General features: G+C 37.5%; 1 non-coding gene across 1 annotated transcript; it reads left to right on the top strand.

Moving 5' to 3' along the window:
- Positions 1–14,225: 14,225 nt before the first annotated feature.
- Positions 14,226–14,332, top strand: LOC141682080 (small nucleolar RNA R71). The gene has a single exon (XR_012559484.1). It is a non-coding gene; the product is annotated as a small nucleolar RNA R71 (small nucleolar RNA).
- The last annotated feature ends 776 nt before the right edge of the window (positions 14,333–15,108 follow it).

Raw genomic sequence — 15,108 nt, 5'->3', positions numbered from 1 at the left:
ATGCCTGTAGCCTCTCTCTGAGTCGCCTCTCACCACTCTCAACCTCTCTGGTACGCATAATATGTAGTAACTCCTGAATCTGACCCTGAAGGAACCGCTGCTCCATAAGGCAGGCCTCAAACTGATGATATAGGACAGGATAGGAAGAGAACTGGAAAGGTATTCCTGTGACTGAATGACCAGTAAAGCCTGAATCAGCAAGTGGGGGTCCTCTAACAGGGAGCCTCATGCCTGGGGGTGGAATAGCCTGCAGTGGTACGGGCTGCAACACAGGTGGAGGTAGAATAGCCAATGCTGGTGGAATAACAGGACGTAGATCTGATGATGGTGCTCCAACTGAAGGCTCTGAGTGCTCAGCTGATACGGGGATAAAAGTGTCGGCCATCGCTACTATCTGAAATCATATCGCAATATAAGAATCTCGAACCACGACGTGAATTATACTAATACCGGTTATACCGTAACACTCAACCTCTCGACGTTCTATCATTCTATTCCTTACTTCTAATCCTAACCCTCTACCCATTCCCGTCAACCTAGGCTTGTGTCAGTGACTTATAACCTGTAGCTCTGATACCAAACCTGTGGCGCCCTCCAAACCCGGGTCAGAACCTGCTTATAACAATAATAAAGATAATAATAATATGCAGTGACTCTACTTACCAACTACCACGGACCGCAACAGGTTAAAGTAAGCACACAAGCCGAACACACACTTATATTACAACCCGTTCAAACCCCAACTATCCAAACTCAGAACTGAGTATTAAACATTATTACAAACTTTTACAAACTTATATTATCCCAAAAGAAGCCTACTAGCTCAGCTCGATCAACCTGAACCCCTAGCTCTCGCGTTGGACTGGGGATCCTCGTTACCAACCTGTTCCTTCTTAACTGGAAAAGAACATAAACAATATCGCACAAATGAGCTAACTATCTCAGCAAGTCACAATGACAAAACTGAGAATAATGATCATCAGGTGAAAATGGTTACGATATCAAGTGAACAATGAATTATGATTTTGAATTGGACATTATACTTTCATTTTAAAAACCAAGGTTAGGCTGCTGATCAGTCACGTACTAACCCCGAGCAAAGCACACAGCATTGCTCTAACTACTTGATCCAAGGCACACATTGGCCTAACTTGACCATTATATGGTCTGACCACGAATCTGGTCCACAATTTTATAAAAACAATCTAATTCTAACATAATAACAGAATAAGCAATAATAAACAATAAACAGGATCATTAACAACATTGGATGTTTCATAATGAAATGGTTTCAGTGTTCATGAGGATCAATATGGCATTTTCAAAGCTTAGCTGTTGGGTAATGAAAGAATTAGATAACAAAGGAATCAGTATTTCAACGTTTCAAGGATTTTTCCTTTCAAAGCATAGGATACAATGGTTTGAGTGTGTAGGTAATTCGATTCAGTGTTCGGTATTTAGTTTGTATGTATTTGTAGAGTAGTATCGTGTGCTTGAGGTTCGTATTCGGGTATGCAATAATCAATGGCTTAGAATGAATAAGGTTTACGGCTCAAGATCAAAACTGGAATCAGGGTTTGGGTTTTAGTGCTTCAAAGCACTTTCAATTTAGAACAGGACTATCAATCACTACAATATCTCGAGAAAGTTCAGAACATTTGCCTGGTGTTAGCTTACTACACTGTACTCGCTTCCAATCTCAGCCGCCTTACTCCTCAACTACCTGTTTCCCTTTCCTACGTTTTGCCTCTTCTGCTCACATATCATAAGAATCTATCAATAATCAACTCATACGATTCTATTCAACACATACTTCTATCTACCCTTCGTTTCACCCAAATCCGATTAAGGGATTGAAAGTTATGCAATAAACAAGTACACATCGAATATATAGACCGATAGTCAACCAACAAATCACATATAACACATAATACGTCACATAATCAATGACATATCATTTATAAAGAAGTTTCGAGTCATAAATAGGCTTTCTGGTATTTAAAATGATTTTTAAAACATTTTTCGGAATTAAAACGGGTCGTTGGATCAATTTCGGGTTAATAAACAGGGTTCGGTTAGCCAATTCTGGCTTCGAAAAATTTTATAATAATTATTGAGCCTTGGAAATAATTTAGCATAATATTTTAAAGCTCGAAACTATTTTTCGGAATTTTTAAATCATTTTTAAATAATTAAATTTAATTATATAATTAATTAAAATCAATTAATAATTAATTAAATCAATTAATCAATTAATTTTCTAATTAATTGACCAATTAATCAATTAAAAATTAACTGAAATTAATTAACTAAATAATTCAGATTTATTTTTGAATTAAAAATAATTTTCGGAATTAAAATAATAGTTATTAGAATTTTCAGAAATTAAAAACGATTTTTTCTAATAAAAATAAATAGGAAATATGATTTTTAAACATTTTTAAAACAGGAATCCTAAATTTGCAAAGTCTGGAAACTTCAGGGACCTAACTGTATCGTTCTTAAAAGTTCAGGTACCAAACTGCAATTTTTACAGGGGGTCGCCGGAAAACACCCTGTCTCGCCGGAGAACACGATCCAGGGGTGTTCAGGCCACCACCACCTCCAGATCACAACTACACTTCACCAGGAACACACCCATGCCAACAAATCAACCTAACAGTCCCTGAGTTGGCCGGAATTTGGCCGTGAAGTTTGCCAGTTTCCGGCGAACTTCGGAAATATTCAAAATACAACTCCCTTCTCTACAGACCTCGTTGATTCATGAAACTTATACGACTGGATTGCAAATTTCACAGAGAACACAACCCACTATATCACAACATCAATCCATTCCAGAATAAGAAACCCCCAAATTTCAATTATGAACATTCATACGGGTTATAAACCCTAATTTTAAAATTCGAAAATCAAACCAAAATTTGAACATGTTATTGAACTCCAAATCATACGTATAATATATCAAAATCATCAGGAAAATAAGCTCTACAACATGCAATCATCAAATCATACAAACAATCATCCGAACAAAAATTCATATTTTTAATAAAATTAATTCGAAAATAAATAAAATTATAGAAAAATAACCTTGATTTCTGCAGGTGTATGGATTACAGAATCTGGTAGAGCTCTTCAAGACCTTCAGATTGGTTACTCGAGCTTTCCAAACCGAATTCAATAACACCTCCAAAAGCTTGTTTGATTCTTAGAGCAGTTTATGAAATTAGGGTTTTTCTCTGAAAATTATATAATTATCTGTCTGCAAATGATTTTGATACGAAATAAAATACGGGTAAAGGCTATTTATATTTACGGAAAATTAGTATCCTGTTGGATCATTCCGGATATAAAACAGTATGTTTATTTATCAAAACTGATCCAAACGGTATCGGTTTTCGGGATAATTATCCAAATCAGTACAATTTGTACTACGGTCTTGGTCTCAGCGCCTGGTTACATGTATTACGAAGTGATAATTGTGATAGTTTAATAAAAAGCTCTCGTTTATCGAAAATACGAGTTTTATTGATTTACCGAAATAAATATTGTATCGAAAATATTACGCCAGGACCCGCGCAGGACAAACCGTACGCCGGATCGAAAAAGTCGAAACATGGAAAATGCTCGGAATATTACAATTAGGTTAGGAAGGAGTTCTCGGAAGAGTTTCGGGTTCCAAAAATATAACAACGGGTGACGTCAGTTGGTTCCCGTTTTTATAAAATAGATTTTAAATACGCGGAAAAAGATTTTATAAATTTCATATGATTCTTATAAATTCATAAATCAACATAAAAATAATTAGAAAGATATAACAATTATCTATATTTTATTTTGGACATATAAAAATTAAAATACTCAATTAATATTATTTTTGAATATCCAAATACAAATAACACTTAACAATTAATTCACAGAATAAATACTGGACACATATAATAATTATTTAATAGCAAAATAATTACACGATATATCCCAGATATTACATCCTCCCCCCCTTAAAAGGATTCTATCCTCAGAATCTCCTAAGAAAACAAATGAGGGTACTTTTTTCTCATATCACTTTCTAACTCCCAGGTTGACTCTTCAACCTTTGGGTTTTTTCCACAAAACTCTTACTAACTTTACCACTTTATTTCTTAATACTTTCTCTCTCTCCTCTAGAATCTCTATCGGACTTTCTACATATGACAAATCTGCCTGAAGCTCTATTGGCTCATATTCTATTACATGCTTGGAGTCTGGATTGTACTTCTTAAGCATTGATTCGTGAAAAACATTGTGAATGTGCTCCATGTGAGGTGGTAACGCCAACTCGTAAGCTACTTTGCCAACGCGCTTTAGGATCTCAAAAGGTCCGACATATCTTGGACTTAGCTTTCCTTTCTTCCCAAACCTTGTTAGTCCTTTCCACGGTGATACTTTCAGTAATACCAAGCTTCCTTCTTCAAATTCTATGTCTTTCCTTGACTAGTCTGCATATTTCCTTTGACGATCTTGTGCGGCTATCAATCTCTTCTGGATAACTTCAACAATTTCCTTTGTCTGCTGTACCAGTTCAGGTCCAAGTATCTTGCGTTCTCCTACTTCATCCCAATATACTGGAGATCTGCATTTGCGTCCATAAAGGGCTTCATAGGGTGGCATACCAATACTGGCGTGATAACTGTTATTATAAGCAAACTCTACCAGGGGTAAATGCTCGTCCCAACTTCCTTTAAAATCAATAGCACAAACGCGTAACATGTCCTCGATTGTCTGGATCGTTCTTTCACTTTGGTCGTCCGTCTGGGGGTGATAGGCCATACTCATATTCAGTCTTGTTCCCAAACATTCTTGAAAACTCTTCCAAAATCTCGAGTTAAATCTTGGATCTCGATCAGATACGATAGACACAGGAACTCCATGACGAATTACGATTTCCTTCAGGTACATATGGACTAACTTGTCGAGCAAAAATCTTTCATTTATAGGCAGAAAATGAGCTGACTTGGTAAGTCTATCCACTATAACCCAAATGGCATCATGCTTAGCCCTTGTTCTTGGTAATCCAACTATAAAATCCATGGCAATATGTTCCCACTTCCACTCTGGAATCTCCAATGGCTGTAACAATCCACTTGGTCTCTGATGCTCTACTTTAACTCTCTGACAGGTATAACATTTGCTAACCCATTCCACAATTTCCCTCTTCATGTCTGGCCACCAATAATTCTTCTTTAAATCTCTGTACATTTTGGTACTCCCTGGATGGATGGAATATCTTGAACTTTGTGCCTCTTGTAAAATTTCATTTTTCAGCTCCGTCACTGGTGGAATCCAAATTGTAGATGAAAACCTCAGAATACCTTGATCATCCTTTTGCGTGCATAGCTCTTCACCTACCAAACGATTTATATCTTGATCCATTACATCTTCCTGACATTTCTTTATTTTCTCCAGCAAATCCGGCTGGAAAGTCATACTGTACACTTTCGCTTCTTCAGGCTTGCAAACTCTAATCTCCAATTCCAATCTCTAAAATTCCTTACATATCTCTTCAGGTACTGATAACTCATTTAACCTTTCCTTCCGACTTAACGCGTCCGCTACAACGTTCGCTTTACCGGGATGATAATTAATCGAGCAATCATAATCTTTGATCAATTCTAACCATCTCCTTTGCCTCATATTAAGTTCCTTCTGGGTGAATATATACTTCAAACTTTTGTGATCCGTATAAATCTCACACTTCTCTCCATATAGGTAATGTCTCCAAATCTTCAAAGCAAACACTATAGCTGCTAGCTCCAAATCATGAGTAGGATACTTCTGTTCGTGTGGTTTCAATTACCTTGATGCATACGCAATCACCTGGTCATGTTGCATAAGAACACATCCTAATCCTTTATGAGAAGCATCGCTATAAATTACGAAATTCCCTTGATCGTCTGGAAGTGACAAAACAGGTGCCGTGATTAATCTTCGCTTCAACTCCTGAAAACTCTCTTCGCACTTATCGTCCCATATAAACTTTTCATTCTTCCGTGTAAGCTTTGTCAATGGTGTTGCAATTCTTGAGAAATTCTGGACGAATCTTTGATAATATTCTGTCAATCCCAAGAAACTTCTTACCTCGGTGGGTTTTCTCGGTCTATCCCAATTCGTAATTGCCTCGATCTTTGCCGGGTCCACTTTGATCCCTTCATTACTAACTATGTGTCCTAAGAACTGAACTTCCTGTAGCCAAAACTCACACTTCGAGAATTTAGCATATAACTTCTTTTTCCTTAAAATCTCCAAAACTATTCTTAAATGTTCCGCATGATCATCTTCCGTCTTTGAATAGATCAAAATATCATCTATAAATACAATAACGAACTTATCCAAATATTCCTTGAAAATTATGTTCATCAGGTCTATAAATGCTGCCGGGGAATTGGTTAATCCAAAAGACATTACTAAAATTCATAATGTCCGTAGCTTGTTCGGAAAGCTGTCTTTGGTATATCTTCTGGCTTGATCTTCAGTTGATGAAATCCCGATCTTAAATCAATTTTGGAGAAATACTTGGCTCCCTTCAATTGGTCAAATAAATTGTTGATTCTAGGTAACGGATACTTGTTCTTGATTGTAAGCTTATTGAGCTCCCTATAGTCAATGCACAGTCTCATGCTTCCATCTTTCTTCTTGACAAATAATACCGGTGCTCCCCACGGGGACACACTGGGTCTGATTACTCCTTTCTCTAACAGCTCTTGCAATTGCTTTGTTAACTCTTTCATCTCAACGGGCGCCATTCTATACGGGGCCTTGGATACTGGTTCTGTTCTAGGTGCTAAGTCGATCGCAAATTCAATTTCTCTATCTGGAGGAAGTCCTGGTAATTCATCGGGAAACACGTCTGGAAATTCATTTACTACTGGAATATCATCAATTTTTGCTGGTTCCTGACTTCTATCGATCACATTCGCTACGAAATGCTCGTATCCTTGCCGTAATAACTTTTTAGCTTGAATCATTGTTAAGAACTTCTTTACTTGCTTCTAGCCCTTGAACGTTACTATCCTTTCGTCTGGCATTTTCACCATTACCTTCTTATTTCGACAATCTATCTGGGCATCATGCTTAGATAACCAATCCATCCCTAATATAACGTCAAATTCTCCTAACTTAAATGGTATCAAATCTACACAAAATTTACTACCAGAGATCTCAATCTCACAATTCCCACAAACTTGATTAACATATATACGTTCTTGATTTGCTAATTCCACAGTTATTATTTCATTTAAATACTCAACTGGACAATTTAACTTACTAACAAAATCCTGTGAAATAAACGATCGAGTTGCTCCCGAATCTATTAACACTTTGGCACATAAAGAATTCACATTAAGCGTACCTGCCACGACATCTATATCTTGGATAGCATCCTTCACAGACATGTCAAAAACTCTAGCCCTTGGAGTCTCATTCACTGTTGGGGTAGATCCCATAATCCTCAATGCATTACTGACTGGGGCTGGTGTCTTGCAATCCCTGACCATATGTCCTGGCTTTCCACATTTGAAGCACGTAAATCCAATGGCTGGAACCTTCGCTGCTGGATTCCGGATAGACTGATCCTTATTTGCTGGCTGATTTCGGCACTCCCTCGAATAGTGCCCTTTCTGGTTGCATTTGAAACATACCACATTCAACTTATTACAAACTCCTCCATGCTTCTTTCCACAAACTTGACAATCTGGAAAAGTTAGTCTCAACTGATTTGGCTGATTCACATTAACTGGACGGTTGCCTTGGCCTCCGTCGCCTGTATTCTGTCTCCTGAAATTAAAATTTCTCCCTGGCTGAAACTTGCCCTTCTTAAAATTTGGAAACTTCCCTGGTTGTAACTAACCCTCACTTCCCTCAACTTTCCTTTTCTTACTTTCTTTCTCCTTCTGTGACATCTCACTCTCTGTCTCCGTGATCATGGCCTTCTGTACCACTCCTGTATAGGTCTCCAATTCAAAAATAGCTACCTTCCCTCTGATCCATGGCTTCAAGCCTTGCTGGAATCTCTTAGCTTTCTTCTTGTCAGTATCCACATACGACGACACATACCTTGACAATTCTTCAAACTTACTTTCATAATCTACCACCGACATATTCCCTTGCTTCAATTCTAAAAACTTTAGCTCCATCTGATCTTGGACAAACTGAGGAAAATACTTTTCTAGAAACAATTCCTTAAACCTCTCCCAAGTAATAGCTTTTGTACCTTCCAATGTCTTCACCATCTCCCACCAATAGGTGGCCTCATTCTTCAAATAGTAACTTGCAAACTCAATCTTTTGCTCATCTTTCACTTTTACCAAGGCAAATGCATTCTCTATTTCCTTTAACCACACATTTGCTTCAATCGGCTCTAAGGAACCCTTGAATTTTGGTGGATTTATTGCTTGAAAAGTTTTGAAAGTTACCTGGGGATTGGTCTGTCTTTTTGTTGTTGTGCCAGGTGAACTGTTTGTTGGGCAAAGATTTGAAGAATCTGGGCTATTGCTGGGTCTATGGGTCCTGGGTTCACATTCGGGTTTGTATCATCTTGGTTGTTATTGTTGTTAGTTTCTTCATTCTGGGTATTGGTGCGGGTATTTCTTCTGGGAGGCATTTTCTGTAAAGAATCAAACAACTTATTTAGCTTTTGAATCAAATCTTTTGTATAAAAGAAAAGTTTTGTAAAACAGAAATATCTCTTTTTGAAAACAGTTGTAACTAAGTAAATTGCATGCTTCTTTACAGAATATAAGCAGTTATGAAAAACAGGGTACATGGTATTACAGGGTATAACTGGTGCAATAAATAAGGTAAAGTAAAACATGTGTAATAAGGGAAATGACAGTAATGGAAAGAAAAAGGTACTAATATATATAGATCAAAAGTTTTGGGTAGTACAAGCGTAAAGACACTTCGAAAGTAAAAGCAAAAGGGTACAACAACCTACTCACTAGTCAACATAGCTAGTCTGTAAATACAACTCAAAAGCTTACTGATACACACTACACACTACTGTACATACTATGTAACCATAACAACACTGCTCAGCATCTCTATCTCTGGATCTCTGACTCATGGCAGGTCTGGACCTCCAATCTCCTCAAGCTCTTCTAGAACCCACTTAGCCCACTCCACTAAGAAATCAGGGGTGATGTCCTCATGTGTAGCCTCAGCAATCCTCACTGCAGCTGTCCTACGAAATGCCTGTAGCCTCTCTCTGAGTCGCCTCTCACCACTCCCAACCTCTCTGGTACGCATAATATGTAGTAACTCCTGAATCTGACCCTGAAGGAACCGCTGCTCCATAAGGCAGGCCTCAAACTGATGATATAGGACAGGATAGGAAGAGAACTGGAAAGGTATTCCTATGACTGAATGACCAGTAAAGCCTGAATCAGCAAGTGGGGGTCCTCTAACAGGGAGCCTCATGCCTGGGGGTGGAATAGCCTGCAGTGGTACGGGCTGCAACACAGGTGGAGGTAGAATAGCCAATGCTGGTGGAATAACAGGACGTAGATCTGATGATGGTGCTCCAACTGAAGGCTCTGAGTGCTCAGCTGATACGGGGATAAAAGTGTCGGCCATCGCTACTATCTGAAATCATATCGCAATATAAGAATCTCGAACCACGACGTGAATTATACTAATACCGGTTGTACCGTAACACTCAACCTCTCGACGTTCTATCATTCTATTCCTTACTTCTAATCCTAACCCTCTACCCATTCCCGTCAACCTAGGCTTGTGTCAGTGACTTATAACCTGTAGCTCTGATACCAAACCTGTGGCGCCCTCCAAACCCGGGTCAGAACCTGCTTATAACAATAATAAAGATAATAATAATATGCAGTGACCCTACTTACCAACTACCACGGACCGCAACAGGTTAAAGTAAGCACACAAGCCGAACACACACTTATATTACAACCCGTTCAAACCCCAACTATCCAAACTCAGAACTGAGTATTAAACATTATTACAAACTTTTACAAACTTATATTATCCCAAAAGAAGCCTACTAGCTCAGCTCGATCAACCTGAACCCCTAGCTCTCGCGTTGGACTGGGGATCCTCGTTACCAACCTGTTCCTTCTTAACTGGAAAAGAACATAAACAATATCGCACAAATGAGCTAACTATCTCAGCAAGTCACAATGACAAAACTGAGAATAATGATCATCAGGTGAAAATGGTTAGGATATCAAGTGAACAATGAATTATGATTTAGAATTGGACATTATACTTTCATTTTAAAAACCAAGGTTAGGCTGCTGATCAGTCACGTACTAACCCCGAGCAAAGCACACAGCATTGCTCTAACTACTTGATCCAAGGCACACATTGGCCTAACTTGACCATTATATGGTCTGACCACGAATCTGGTCCACAATTTTATAAAAACAATCTAATTCTAACATAATAACAGAATAAGCAATAATAAACAATAAACAGGATCATTAACAACATTGGATGTTTCATAATGAAATGGTTTCAGTGTTCATGAGGATCAATATGGCATTTTCAAAGCTTAGCTGTTGGGTAATGAAAGAATTAGATAACAAAGGAATCAGTATTTCAACGTTTCAAGGATTTTTCCTTTCAAAGCATAGGATACAATGGTTTGAGTGTGTAGGTAATTCGATTCAGTGTTCGGTATTTAGTTTGTGTGTATTTGTAGAGTAGTATCGTGTGCTTGAGGTTCGTATTCGGGTATGCAATAATCAATGGCTTAGAAAGAATAAGGTTTACGGCTCAAGATCAAAACTGGAATCAGGATTTGGGTTTTAGTGCTTCAAAGCACTTGCAATTTAGAACAGGACTATCAATCACTACAATATCTCGAGAAAGTTCAGAACACTTGCCTGGTGTTAGCTTACTACACTGTACTCGCTTCCAATCTCAACCGCCTTACTCCTCAACTACCTGTTTCCTTTTCCTATGTTTTGCCTTTTCTGCTCACATATCATAAACATCTCTCAATAATCAACTCATACGACTCTATTCATCACATACTTCTATCTACCCTTCGTTTCACCCAAATGCGATTAACGGATTGAAAGTTATGCAATAAACAAGTACACATCGAATATAGAGACCGACAGTCAACCAACAAATCACATATAACACATAATACGTCACATAATCAATGACATATCATTTATAAAGAAGTTTTGAGTCATAAATTGGCTTTCTGGTATTTAAAATGATTTTTAAAACATTTTTCGGAATTAAAACGGGTCGTTGGATCAATTTCGGGTTAATAAACAGGGTTCGGTTAGCCAATTCTGGCTTCGAAACAATTTTATAATAATTATCGAGCCTTGGAAATAATTTAGAATAATATTTTAAAGCTTGAAACTATTTTTCGGAATTTTTAAATCATTTTTAAATAATTAAATTTAATTAAATAATTAATTAAAATCAATTAATAATTAATTAAATCAATTAATCAATTAATTTTTGAATTAATTGACCAATTAATCAATTAAAAATTAAGTGAAATTAATTAACTAAATAATTCAGATTTATTTTTGAATTAAAAATAATTTTCGGAATTAAAATAATAGTTTTTAGAATTTTCAGAAATTAAAAACGAATTTTTCTAATAAAAATAAATAGGAAATGATTTTTAAACATTTTTAAAACAGGAATCCTAAATTTGCAAAGTCTGGAAACTTCAGGGACCTAACTGTATCGTCCCCAAAAGTGCAGGTACCAAACTGCAATTTTTACAGGGGGTCGCCGGAAAACACCCTGTCTCACCGGAGAACACGATACAGGGGTGCTCAGGCCACCACCACCTCCAGATCACAACTACAATTCACCTAGAACACACCCATGCCAACAAATCAACCTAACAGTCCCTGAGTTGGCCGAAATTTGGCCGTGAAGTTTGCCAGTTTCCGGCGAACTTCGGAAATATTCAAAACACAACTCCCTTCTCTACAGACCTCGTTGATTCATGAAACTTATACGACTGGATTGCAAATTTCACAGAGAACACAACTCACTATATCACAACATCAATCCATTCCAGAAAATGAAACCCCCAAATTTCAATTAAGAACATTCATACGGGTTATAAACCCTAATTTTAAAATTCGAAAATCATACCCAAATTTGAACATGTTATTGAACTCCAAATAAGACGTATAATATATCAAAATCATCAGGAAAACAAGCTCTACAACATGCAATTATCAAATCATACAAACAATCATCCGAACAAAAATTCATATTTTTACTAAAATTAATTCGAAAATAAATAAAATTATAGAAAAATAACCTTGATTTCTGCAGGTGTATGGATTACAGAATCTGGTAGAGCTCTTCAAGACCTTCAGATTGGTTACTCGAGATTTTCAAACAGAATTCAATAACACCTCCAAAAGCTTGTTTGATTCTTAGAGCAGTTTATGAAATTAGGGTTTTGCTCTGAAAATTATATAATTATCTGTCTGTAAATGATTTTGATACGAAATAAAATACGGGTAAAGGCTATTTATATTTACGGAAAATTAGTATCCCGTTGGATCATTCCGGATATAAAACGGTACGTTTATTTATAAAAACTGATCCAAACGGTATCGGTTTTCGGGATAATTATCCAAATCAGTACAATTTGTACTGCGGTCTTGGTCTCAGCGCCTAGTTACACGTATTACGAAGTGATAATTGTGATAGTTTAATAAAAAGCTCCCGTTTATCAAAAATACGAGTTTTGTTGATTTACCGAAATGAATATTGTATCGAAAATATTGCGTCGGGACCCGCGCAGGACAAACCGTACGCCAGATCGAAAAAGTCGAAACATGGAAAATACTCAGAATATTACCATTAGGTTAGGAAGGAGTTCTCTGAAGAGTTCCGGGTTCCAAAAACGTAACAACGGGTGACGTCAGTTGGTTCTCGTTTTTATAAAATAGATTTTAAATACCCGGAAAAAGATTTTATAAATTTCATATGATTCTTATAAATTCATAAATCAACATAAAAATAATTAGGAAGATATGAGAATTATCTATATTTTAATTTGGACATATAAAAATTAAAATACTCAATTAATATTATTTTTGAATATTCAAATACAGATAACACTTAACAATTAATTCACAGAATAGAAATTGGACACATATAATAATTATTTAATAGCAAAATAATTACACGATATATCCCGGATATTACGCCATGCAAAGTAGAAGTCCTACAAACAGAAGCCAAGTAGAATCAGGATTTTAACATCCCGAACTGGCGCGGCCGCGCGCTTGATCACTGTGGGCACGCTGTGTCTCTGAAGTTTGGGCGCGGGCGCGCTAGCCTCCTGGATAAAATTATGTTTTCTTCTTTTTCTTGCTGCAATGAGTTGGTTTTCCGAGCTTTATTCCTTTGACACCATCCTAGCACCATATTAGCATCAAATTAATGCTAATTCTCCTGAATTCCGGATTAATGCCTGAAATACAAAAACATTAGAGAACACATTAAAATACCAACAACTTGAGTACAAATACACCAATTCAAATTTCCTTTACATGCTCCTTTACAATTCAATAATGCATTAGCAATCTACCCAATCCGATTCTCCAAAGTCTTGATAGAAACAGCTTGGCTCTTGCACATGAGCCTCAACTCCTCCAATTCAGATTTTTCATTCACTTATTGTAGCTGGAGCTGCTGTCTTGGTGCATATTGCAGTTGTTGGAAACTAGGGGGTTGTACTGCTTTGCTGATAAGGATGTTGAACCGCATTCTGAGTGTTGCTCCAGCTGAAATTAGGATGATTGCGGTTGTTCAGATGATAGATGGCTGGCACAGGTTGTCACGACCTCTGAAAGTTGCTCACGAACTGAGCTGATTCACTAGAAATAGCACACTCATCAGTCTCATGGGCACCCGCACAAAGCTCACAGACACTAGTGATTTGATTAACTCCATAATTAGCCAAAGTGTCCACCTTCATAATCAAAGCCTTAAGTTGGGCAGCTATAGCAGTTGCTACATCCAACTCCAGAATTCCTGCTACTTTATCCTGAGTTAATCTCTGGGAAGGATTCTGGTATTCATTAGCAGCCATCAGTTCGATCAATTCATACGCTTCATTGTAGCTCTTAGCCCACAGGGCTCCTTCTGATGCTGCATCGAGCATGGGTCTAGAAGTAGCACCCAATCCATTATAGAAACAGTTTATAATCATCCAATCAGGCATGCCATGGTGTGGGCACTTCCTTAGCATCTCCTTATATCGATCCCAAACCTCACACAGAGATTCTCCAGTTTGCTGAGCAAACTGAGTAAGATCATTCCTGATTGCAGCAGTCTTCACCATAGGAAAGAATTTAGTGAGAAACGTTTGAGCTAGATCCTCCCATTTGGTGATAGACCCTGGTGGTAGAAAATGTAACCAACACTTTGCTTTATCCCTCTGAGAGAATGGGAAGAGTCGCAGCTTGATAGCATCTTCAGTCACCCCATTGAACTTGAAAGTGTCGCAGATCTCGATGAAATTCCTGATGTGCATGTTGGGGTCTTCTGTAGGAGAACCCCCAAACTGAACTGAGTTCTGTATCATCTGAATCATGCTTGACTTGATCTCAAAGGTGTTAGCCGAGATAGTTGGTCTGATGATGCTTGACTGAATATCATTGATCTTAGGCTGAGAATAGTCCATCAGAGCCTTACGATTTTCTGCTTGATCTCCCATCACTACCAAAGCTGGTTCCTCGACTTTCTCTTCTTCTTTTACTTTCTCTTCATCCTCAAAAACTTCCCTTCGAATCACTACAACTTCTTCCTCGGCTTGATCCAGATTTCTCTTACGAGCCCGCGAACGCGTATGCATACACGCTCGTTAGAGTACCTGAAATACGAGAAAGAAAAGAGGAGGTAAGTAACAATGTCCGAGTCAATGAACTTTAACGATCACTGATGCAAACACATAAACTAAAAGTTAACACCTTTCCCTGGTAGCGGCGCCAAAAACTTGTTAGTTGTTAAACACGTGCTAAAATTCACGCAACTATACGCGTTCGCAAGTAGTATAAGATATAAATCAGATTCGTTCCCACCAAGACTGGCTTAGATTAACTT

The sequence above is a fragment of the Apium graveolens genome, chromosome 8 (genome assembly GCF_009905375.1).
Source record: "Apium graveolens cultivar Ventura chromosome 8, ASM990537v1, whole genome shotgun sequence".
NCBI classification, from domain to species: domain Eukaryota; kingdom Viridiplantae; phylum Streptophyta; class Magnoliopsida; order Apiales; family Apiaceae; genus Apium; species Apium graveolens.
This window is presented reverse-complemented; position numbering and strand designations above follow the sequence as displayed.